Below are 10650 nucleotides of genomic sequence, written 5' to 3' on the forward strand. Positions count from 1 at the left end.
CCTCGGAGCGCACCCGGGGAAAACAATGCAATTAACCCGACTTTCGACTTCGTGGGCACCTCGGAGCGCTCTCGGGTTCGCACCTCGGAGCACACCGAGGTGCGCACCTTTGATGCGCTGCCTTCACCAATTTCCAGAAAAGGCAAGAAAACATTGAGAAGGTGTGCGCACCGAGGTGCCCACCCTGGCGAAGGTGCACGCGAGGTGCGCACCCGGGGCAAACCGGGCTCCGACTTCGTGCACGCCGCACCTTGGAGCACACTTCGGAGCGCTCCTTGGTGCGCACCAGGGCGCGCAACCCAGCCGAGGTGCCCACCCCGGCGAAGGTGCACGCGAGGTGCGCACCCGGGGCAAACCGGGCTCCGACTTCGTGCACGCCATGGTGCCCACCGCGGCGAAGGTGCACGCGAGGTGCGCACCCGGGGCAAACCGGGCTCCGACTTCGTGCACGCCGCACCTTGGAGCACACTTCGGAGCGCTCCTTGGTGCGCACCATGGTGCCCACCAGGGCGCGCAACCCCGCCGAAGGTGCACGCGAGGTGCGCACCCGGGGCAAACCGGGCTCCGACTTCGTGCACGCCGCACCTTGGAGCACACTTCGGAGCGCTCCTTGGTGCGCACCATGGTGCCCACCAGGGCGCGCAACCCCGCCGAAGGTGCACGCGAGGTGCGCACCCGGGGCAAACCGGGCTCCGACTTCGTGCACGCCATGGTGCGCACCGCGGCGAAGGTGCGCACCCGGGGCAAACCGGGCTCCGACTTCGTGCACGCCGCACCTTGGAGCACACTTCGGAGCGCTCCTTGGTGCGCACCAGGGCGCGCAACCCAGCCGAGGTGCCCACCCCGGCGAAGGTGCACGCGAGGTGCGTACCCGGGGCAAACCGGGCTCCGACTTCGTGCACGCCGCACCTTGGAGCACACTTCGGAGCGCTCCTTGGTGCGCACCATGGTGCCCACCAGGCCGCGCAACCCAGCCAAGGTGTGCGCACCAAGGTGCACGCGAGGTGCGCACCCGGGGCAAACCGGGGTCCGACTTCGTGCACGCCGCACCTTGGAGCACACATCGGGGCGCTCCCGGGTTCGCACCGGCGTTGCGCACCGTGGTGGGCACCTCGGAGCACACCAAGGTGGGCAGCGAGGTGCGCACCTTTGATGCGATGCCTTCACTAATTTCCATAAAAGGCAAAAAAAAAACGAGATTTTAAAATTTCCGTTTTGAAAGATAGTGAGAAAAAGGGAATGCTGGTGCCATCTTGAGCCCGCCCTGGTGCGCAGCCCAGCCAAGGTGTGCGCACCAAGGTGCCCACCCTGGCGAAGGTGCGCGCCCGGGCAATTAACCCAACTTCCAACTTCGCGCGCGCCAGGGTGGGAGCGCACCCAACAACCGGGCCTGGGAAGAGCCAATGCGAGAAACCCCACCAAACGCTCTGACAAAAAAAGAGGGGGCGCTCCAGTAACCCCGCTTCGGAGCGCACCCTGGGCAAACCCAGCCAAGGTGCCCACCCCGGCCAAGGTGCAGGCGAGGTGCGCACCCGGGGCAAACCGGGCTCCGACAACGTGCACGCCGCACCTTGGAGCACACTTCGTAGCGCTCCCGGGTGCGCACCTCAGAGCACACCAAGGTGGGCAGCGAGGTGCGCACCTTTGATGCGCTGCCTTCACTAATTTCCAGAAAAGGCAAAAAAAAAAGGAGATTTTAAAATTTCCGTTTTGAAAGATAGTGAAAAAAACGGAACGCGCGTGCCATCTTGAGCCCGCCCTGGTGCGCAGCCCAGGTAAGGTGCCCACCCTGGCAAAGGTGCGCACCCGGGCAATTAACCCTACTTCCGACTTCGTGCGCGCCAGGGTGGCAACCGGGCCTCGGAAGAGCCAATGCGAGAAACCCCACCAAACGCTCCGACAAAAAAAGAGGCGGCGCTCCAATAACCCCGCTTCGGAGCGCAGCCGGGGCAAACCCAGCCAAGGTGCCCACCCCGACGAAGGTGCACGCGAGGTGCGCACCCGGGGCAAACCGGGCTCCGACAACGTGCACGCAGCACCTTGGAGCACACTTCGAAGCACTCCCGGGTGCCCACCGGCGTTGCGCACCGTGGTGGGCAGCGAGGTGCGCACCTTTGATGCGCTGCCTTCACTAATTTCCAGAAAAAGGCAAAAAAAAATGAGATTTTAAAATTTCCGTTTTGAAAGATAGTGAAAAAAAAGGAACGCGGGTGCCATCTTGAGCCCGCCCTGGTGCGCAGCCCAGGCAAGGCATGCGCACCAAGGTGCCCACCCGAGGTGCACACCCGGGGCAAACCGGGCTCCGACTTCGTGCAGGCCGCACCTTGGAGCACACTTCGGAGCGCTCCTTGGTGCGCACCATGGTGCCCACCAGGGCGCGCAACCCAGCCAAGGTCTGCACACCAAGGTGCCCACCCCGGCGAAGGTGCACGCGAGGTGCGCACCCGGGGCAAACCGGGCTCCGACTTCGTGCACGCCATGGTGCCCACCGCGGCGAAGGTGCACGCGAGGTGCGCACCCGGGGCAAACCGGGCTCCGACTTCGTGCACGCCGCACCTTGGAGCACACTTCGGAGCGCTCCTTGGTGCGCACCATGGTGCCCACCAGGGCGCGCAACCCAGCCAAGGTGTGCGCACCAAGGTGCACGCGAGGTGCGCACCCGGGGCAAACCGGGGTCCGACTTCGTGCACGCCGCACCTTGGAGCACACATCGGAGCGCTCCCAGGTTCGCACCAGCGTTGCGCACCTTTGATGCGCTGCCTTCACTAATTTCCAGAAAAGGCAAAAAAAAACGATATTTTAAAATTTCCGTTCTGAAAGATAGTGAAAAAAACGGAACGCGGGTGCCATCTTGAGCCCTTCCTGGTGCGCAGCCCAGGCAAGTTGTGCGCACCAAGGTGCCCACCCTGGCGGAGGTGCGCGCCCGGGGCAAACCGGGCTCCGACTTCGTGCACTGCATGGTGCCCACCAAGGCGCGCAACCCAGCCAAGGTGCCCACCGCAGCGAAGGTGCACGCGAGGTGCACACCCGGGGCAAACCGGGCTCCGACTTCGTGCACGCCGCACCTTGGAGCACACTTCAGAGCGCTCCTTGGTGCGCACCAGGGCGCGCAACCCAGCCGAGGTGCCCACCCCGGCGAAGGTGCACGCGAGGTGCGCACCCGGGGCAAACCGGGCTCCGACTTCGTGCACGCCATGGTGCCCACCGCGGCGAAGGTGCGCACCCGGGGCAAACCGGGCTCCGACTTCGTGCACGCCGCACCTTGGAGCACACTTCGGAGCGCTCCTTGGTGCGCACCATGGTGCCCACCAGGCCGCGCAACCCAGCCAAGGTGTGCGCACCAAGGTGCACGCGAGGTGCGCACCCGGGGCAAACCGGGGTCCGACTTCGTGCACGCCGCACCTTGGAGCACACATCGGGGCGCTCCCGGGTTCGCACCGGCGTTGCGCACCGTGGTGGGCACCTCGGAGCACACCAAGGTGGGCAGCGAGGTGCGCACCTTTGATGCGATGCCTTCACTAATTTCCATAAAAGGCAAAAAAAAAACGAGATTTTAAAATTTCCGTTTTGAAAGATAGTGAGAAAAAGGGAATGCTGGTGCCATCTTGAGCCCGCCCTGGTGCGCAGCCCAGCCAAGGTTTGCGCACCAAGGTGCCCACCCTGGCGAAGGTGCGCGCCCGGGCAATTAACCCAACTTCCAACTTCGCGCGCGCCAGGGTGGGAGCGCACCCAACAACCGGGCCTGGGAAGAGCCAATGCGAGAAACCCCACCAAACTCTCTGACAAAAAAAGAGGGGGCGCTCCAGTAACCCCGCTTCGGAGCGCACCCTGGGCAAACCCAGCCAAGGTGCCCACCCCGGCCAAGGTGCAGGCGAGGTGCGCACCCGGGGCAAACCGGGCTCCGACAACGTGCACGCCGCACCTTGGAGCACACTTCGTAGCGCTCCCGGGTGCGCACCTCAGAGCACACCAAGGTGGGCAGCGAGGTGCGCACCTTTGATGCGCTGCCTTCACTAATTTCCAGAAAAGGCAAAAAAAAAAGGAGATTTTAAAATTTCCGTTTTGAAAGATAGTGAAAAAAACGGAACGCGCGTGCCATCTTGAGCCCGCCCTGGTGCGCAGCCCAGGTAAGGTGCCACCCTGGCAAAGGTGCGCACCCGGGCAATTAACCCTACTTCCGACTTCGTGCGCGCCAGGGTGGCAACCGGGCCTCGGAAGAGCCAATGCGAGAAACCCCACCAAACGCTCCGACAAAAAAAGAGGCGGCGCTCCAATAACCCCGCTTCGGAGCGCAGCCGGGGCAAACCAAGCCAAGGTGCCCACCCCGACGAAGGTGCACGCGAGGTGCGCACCCGGGGCAAACCGGGCTCCGACAACGTGCACGCAGCACCTTGGAGCACACTTCGAAGCACTCCCGGGTGCCCACCGGCGTTGCGCACCGTGGTGGGCAGCGAGGTGCGCACCTTTGATGCGCTGCCTTCACTAATTTCCAGAAAAAGGCAAAAAAAAATGAGATTTTAAAATTTCCGTTTTGAAAGATAGTGAAAAAAAAGGAACGCGGGTGCCATCTTGAGCCCGCCCTGGTGCGCAGCCCAGGCAAGGCATGCGCACCAAGGTGCCCACCCGAGGTGCACACCCGGGGCAAACCGGGCTCCGACTTCGTGCAGGCCGCACCTTGGAGCACACTTCGGAGCGCTCCTTGGTGCGCACCATGGTGCCCACCAGGGCGCACCCGGGGCAAACCGGGCTCCGACTTCGTGCACGCCGCACCTTGGAGCACACATCGGAGCGCTCCCAGGTTCGCACCAGCGTTGCGCACCTTTGATGCGCTGCCTTCACTAATTTCCAGAAAAGGCAAAAAAAAACGATATTTTAAAATTTCCGTTCTGAAAGATAGTGAAAAAAACGGAACGCGGGTGCCATCTTGAGCCCTTCCTGGTGCGCAGCCCAGGCAAGTTGTGCGCACCAAGGTGCCCACCCTGGCGGAGGTGCGCGCCCGGGGCAAACCGGGCTCCGACTTCGTGCACTGCATGGTGCCCACCAAGGCGCGCAACCCAGCCAAGGTGCCCACCGCAGCGAAGGTGCACGCGAGGTGCGCACCCGAGGTGCACACCCGGGGCAAACCGGGCTCCGACTTCGTGCACGCCGCACCTTGGAGCACACTTCAGAGCGCTCCTTGGTACGCACCAGGGCGCGCAACCCAGCCAAGGTGCTCACCCCGGCGAAGGTGCACGCGAGGTGCGCACCCGGGGCAAACCGGGCTCGAACTTCGTGCACGCCGCACCTTGGAGCACACATCGGAGCGCTCCCGGGTTCGCACCAGCATTGCGCACCTTTGATGCGCTGCCTTCACTAATTTCCAGAAAAGGCAAAAAAAAGAAAAAAATGAGATTTTAAAATTTCCGTTTTGAAAGATAGTGAAAAAAACGGAACGCGGGTGCCATCTTGAGCCCGCCCTGGTGTGCAGCCCAGGCAAGTTGTGCGCACCAAGGCACCCACCCTGGCCAAGGTGGGTCACGGGGTGGGTCCTAGGGTGGGTAACGGGGTGGGTACTAAGGTGCGTGCCAAGGTGGGTCATAGGGTGGGTGCCAAGGTGGGCACCAGGGTGGGTGTGCACCAACCCTAGCCAGGGTAGGTCACGGGGTGGTTGTCGGGGTGGGCGTCAAGGAGCCAAGGTGGGTGGCAAGTAGCCAAGTTGCGTGCCAAGGTGGGTGTCGGGGTGGGTGCCAAGGATCCAAGGTGGGTGCCAAGGAACCAAGGTGGGTGTCTGGGTGGGTGCCGAGGTGGGAGCCAGGGTGGGTCCCAAGGTGAGTGCAAAGGTGGGTGCCAGGGTCAAGGTGAGTGCCAATGTGGGTTCCAAGGTGCCAGGGTCAGGGTGAGTGCCAATGTGGGTTCAAAGGTGCTAAGTTGGGTGCGAGGTTGGGTGCGAGGGTGGGTGGGTGCCAAGGTGTGCTAGGTGGAAGCCCGGGTGGGTCGGCATCCCATGGGTGTCGAGTTGGGTGCCTGATGGGTGCTTCTTGTCAAGTTTTAGTCGTCGGGACTCATTTCGAGCCTTAGAGGTCGTTTCTTGTCCGGTTGCCCTGTCTTCGACCTGGGAACCCAATTTTGGTCCTCGGGTCCCATTTTTTTTTGTCTCGCATCCCACTTTTGGCCTGTGGCCTTTTCGGGGTCGATTCTCGTTTTGGGCATCAGAGCATGTTTCTTCTCCTAAAACCCAATATTTGTTTATTAAGTCTCGGAACACATTTTTGTTCTCGTGGACCCATCATGGGTCTTGGAACGCATTTGTGGTCCTTGGGTCCCATTTTGCATCCCGAAACTTGTGTTTTGGTGCTTGATCCCTATTTTGGGTGCCCACCTTGCACCAAGTGCGCACCCGGGGCAAACCGAGCGCCTTGGTGCACCGGGGCAAGATTGAGCGTGCACCCGAGGCGCCCCGAACATGCACCAAGGTGCACTCGGCCCACATGTGAGCGCAGGTCGTTGCGCCCGAGGTGGTGTGTGGGCACCGCGTTGCAGACGGGACACTGCACGCACACGACGCCCCCTCCAGGTGCACGCACGTAGGCCGGGCCGGGTGCACACCCGACGCCCTAGCAAGGTGCGCGCACCCGGGCAGGGCTCACACTTGGCGAACGGGGCGCACTTCGCGAGGGAGGGTGTGCACCTCGACGGGGGTGGGTGGCCGGGGTGGATTCGCACGTGGGTCGCGGTTTGCTAAGTACACACTGCGACAAGCTCATAACGGGTGCGATCATACCAGCGTTAGTGCACCGGATCCCATCAGAACTCCGCAGTTAAGCGCGCTTGGGCCGGAGTAGTACTGGGATGGGTGACCTCCCGGGAAGTCCCGGTGTTGCACCCTTTTTTAGTTTTTCGCCGGGCGTCGCAATGCTATTTGAATAAACCTTTTGCCCGTTTGCGTTCTCGTCGGGGCCGGGCCGGGCCGGGGTGCGCTGCCCGCACTACCGCGCGCGCGGGGGCGACACCGAGCGCGCACCCGAGGCGCCCCGAGCACACAGGCCACGGTGCAACCCGGGCGTTGTGCGCGCACCCCGGTGCGCCCGAGGTGCTGCGCGCGCACCCAGGTGAAATCGGTGTGCACCTCGGCCAGTGCGCGCTCGGTCGAGTCGCGCACGTTGGCCAAGGTGCACGGTGATGTTTCTTACTCTAAGGTTCCGCACCAGACGCCCGGGACAGGTGAGCGAAGCTGGGCGGGGCCGGGTGCGCGGCCGGGGCAGGTGCACGCAGCTGGAGAGAGCTTTGGAGCACACTTCGGAGCGCACCAATGATGCGCTCCATTCAAAAGTTTCCTGAAAAGGCAAAAAAAGTTGAGATTATAGAATTTCCCACTTGAGAGATTGTAAAAAAAAAAAATTTAAAATGAAGGAAACGCGGGTGCCAAGGTGTGCGCAGCCCAGCCAAGGTGTGCGCACCAAGGCGCCCACCCTGGCGAAGGTGCACGCAAGGTGCGCACCCGAGGCAAACCGGACAATTAACCCAACTTTCGACTTCGCGCGCACCTTGGAGCGCACTTCGGAGCCCTCCTTGGTGCGCGCCGATGTTGCGCACCTCGGAGCGCACCCGGGGAAAACAATGCAATTAACCCGACTTTCGACTTCGTGGGCACCTCGGAGCGCTCTCGGGTTCGCACCTCGGAGCACACCGAGGTGCGCACCTTTGATGCGCTGCCTTCACCAATTTCCAGAAAAGGCAAGAAAACATTGAGAAGGTGTGCGCACCGAGGTGCCCACCCTGGCGAAGGTGCACGCGAGGTGCGCACCCGGGGCAAACCGGGCTCCGACTTCGTGCACGCCGCACCTTGGAGCACACTTCGGAGCGCTCCTTGGTGCGCACCAGGGCGCGCAACCCAGCCGAGGTGCCCACCCCGGCGAAGGTGCACGCGAGGTGCGCACCCGGGGCAAACCGGGCTCCGACTTCGTGCACGCCATGGTGCCCACCGCGGCGAAGGTGCACGCGAGGTGCGCACCCGGGGCAAACCGGGCTCCGACTTCGTGCACGCCGCACCTTGGAGCACACTTCGGAGCGCTCCTTGGTGCGCACCATGGTGCCCACCAGGGCGCGCAACCCCGCCGAAGGTGCACGCGAGGTGCGCACCCGGGGCAAACCGGGCTCCGACTTCGTGCACGCCGCACCTTGGAGCACACTTCGGAGCGCTCCTTGGTGCGCACCATGGTGCCCACCAGGGCGCGCAACCCCGCCGAAGGTGCACGCGAGGTGCGCACCCGGGGCAAACCGGGCTCCGACTTCGTGCACGCCATGGTGCGCACCGCGGCGAAGGTGCGCACCCGGGGCAAACCGGGCTCCGACTTCGTGCACGCCGCACCTTGGAGCACACTTCGGAGCGCTCCTTGGTGCGCACCAGGGCGCGCAACCCAGCCGAGGTGCCCACCCCGGCGAAGGTGCACGCGAGGTGCGTACCCGGGGCAAACCGGGCTCCGACTTCGTGCACGCCGCACCTTGGAGCACACTTCGGAGCGCTCCTTGGTGCGCACCATGGTGCCCACCAGGCCGCGCAACCCAGCCAAGGTGTGCGCACCAAGGTGCACGCGAGGTGCGCACCCGGGGCAAACCGGGGTCCGACTTCGTGCACGCCGCACCTTGGAGCACACATCGGGGCGCTCCCGGGTTCGCACCGGCGTTGCGCACCGTGGTGGGCACCTCGGAGCACACCAAGGTGGGCAGCGAGGTGCGCACCTTTGATGCGATGCCTTCACTAATTTCCATAAAAGGCAAAAAAAAAACGAGATTTTAAAATTTCCGTTTTGAAAGATAGTGAGAAAAAGGGAATGCTGGTGCCATCTTGAGCCCGCCCTGGTGCGCAGCCCAGCCAAGGTGTGCGCACCAAGGTGCCCACCCTGGCGAAGGTGCGCGCCCGGGCAATTAACCCAACTTCCAACTTCGCGCGCGCCAGTGTGGGAGCGCACCCAACAACCGGGCCTGGGAAGAGCCAATGCGAGAAACCCCACCAAACGCTCTGACAAAAAAAGAGGGGGCGCTCCAGTAACCCCGCTTCGGAGCGCACCCTGGGCAAACCCAGCCAAGGTGCCCACCCCGGCCAAGGTGCAGGCGAGGTGCGCACCCGGGGCAAACCGGGCTCCGACAACGTGCACGCCGCACCTTGGAGCACACTTCGTAGCGCTCCCGGGTGCGCACCTCAGAGCACACCAAGGTGGGCAGCGAGGTGCGCACCTTTGATGCGCTGCCTTCACTAATTTCCAGAAAAGGCAAAAAAAAAAGGAGATTTTAAAATTTCCGTTTTGAAAGATAGTGAAAAAAACGGAACGCGCGTGCCATCTTGAGCCCGCCCTGGTGCGCAGCCCAGGTAAGGTGCCCACCCTGGCAAAGGTGCGCACCCGGGCAATTAACCCTACTTCCGACTTCGTGCGCGCCAGGGTGGCAACCGGGCCTCGGAAGAGCCAATGCGAGAAACCCCACCAAACGCTCCGACAAAAAAAGAGGCGGCGCTCCAATAACCCCGCTTCGGAGCGCAGCCGGGGCAAACCCAGCCAAGGTGCCCACCCCGACGAAGGTGCACGCGAGGTGCGCACCCGGGGCAAACCGGGCTCCGACAACGTGCACGCAGCACCTTGGAGCACACTTCGAAGCACTCCCGGGTGCCCACCGGCGTTGCGCACCGTGGTGGGCAGCGAGGTGCGCACCTTTGATGCGCTGCCTTCACTAATTTCCAGAAAAAGGCAAACAAAAATGAGATTTTAAAATTTCCGTTTTGAAAGATAGTGAAAAAAAAGGAACGCGGGTGCCATCTTGAGCCCGCCCTGGTGCGCAGCCCAGGCAAGGCATGCGCACCAAGGTGCCCACCCGAGGTGCACACGCGGGGCAAACCGGGCTCCGACTTCGTGCAGGCCGCACCTTGGAGCACACTTCGGAGCGCTCCTTGGTGCGCACCATGGTGCCCACCAGGGCGCGCAACCCAGCCAAGGTCTGCACACCAAGGTGCCCACCCCGGCGAAGGTGCACGCGAGGTGCGCACCCGGGGCAAACCGGGCTCCGACTTCGTGCACGCCATGGTGCCCACCGCGGCGAAGGTGCACGCGAGGTGCGCACCCGGGGCAAACCGGGCTCCGACTTCGTGCACGCCGCACCTTGGAGCACACTTCGGAGCGCTCCTTGGTGCGCACCATGGTGCCCACCAGGGCGCGCAACCCAGCCAAGGTGTGCGCACCAAGGTGCACGCGAGGTGCGCACCCGGGGCAAACCGGGGTCCGACTTCGTGCACGCCACACCTTGGAGCACACATCGGAGCGCTCCCAGGTTCGCACCAGCGTTGCGCACCTTTGATGCGCTGCCTTCACTAATTTCCAGAAAAGGCAAAAAAAAACGAGATTTTAAAATTTCCGTTCTGAAAGATAGTGAAAAAAACGGAACGCGGGTGCCATCTTGAGCCCTTCCTGGTGCGCAGCCCAGGCAAGTTGTGCGCACCAAGGTGCCCACCCTGGCGGAGGTGCGCGCCCGGGGCAATCCGGGCTCCGACTTCGTGCACTGCATGGTGCCCACCAAGGCGCGCAACCCAGCCAAGGTGCCCACCGCAGCGAAGGTGCACGCGAGGTGCGCACCCGAGGTGCACACCCGGGGCAAACCGGGCTCCGACTTCGTGCACGCCGCACC

General features: G+C 63.2%; 1 non-coding gene across 1 annotated transcript; it reads left to right on the top strand.

The window, feature by feature from the left end:
• The first annotated feature begins 6746 nt into the window (after nucleotides 1–6746).
• LOC131871274 (5S ribosomal RNA) lies at nucleotides 6747–6865 on the top strand. The gene has a single exon (XR_009369535.1). It is a non-coding gene; the product is annotated as a 5S ribosomal RNA (ribosomal RNA).
• Nucleotides 6866–10650: the final 3785 nt, after the last annotated feature.

Source organism: Cryptomeria japonica, unplaced genomic scaffold, assembly GCF_030272615.1.
Source record: "Cryptomeria japonica unplaced genomic scaffold, Sugi_1.0 HiC_scaffold_385, whole genome shotgun sequence".
NCBI lineage: Eukaryota > Viridiplantae > Streptophyta > Pinopsida > Cupressales > Cupressaceae > Cryptomeria > Cryptomeria japonica.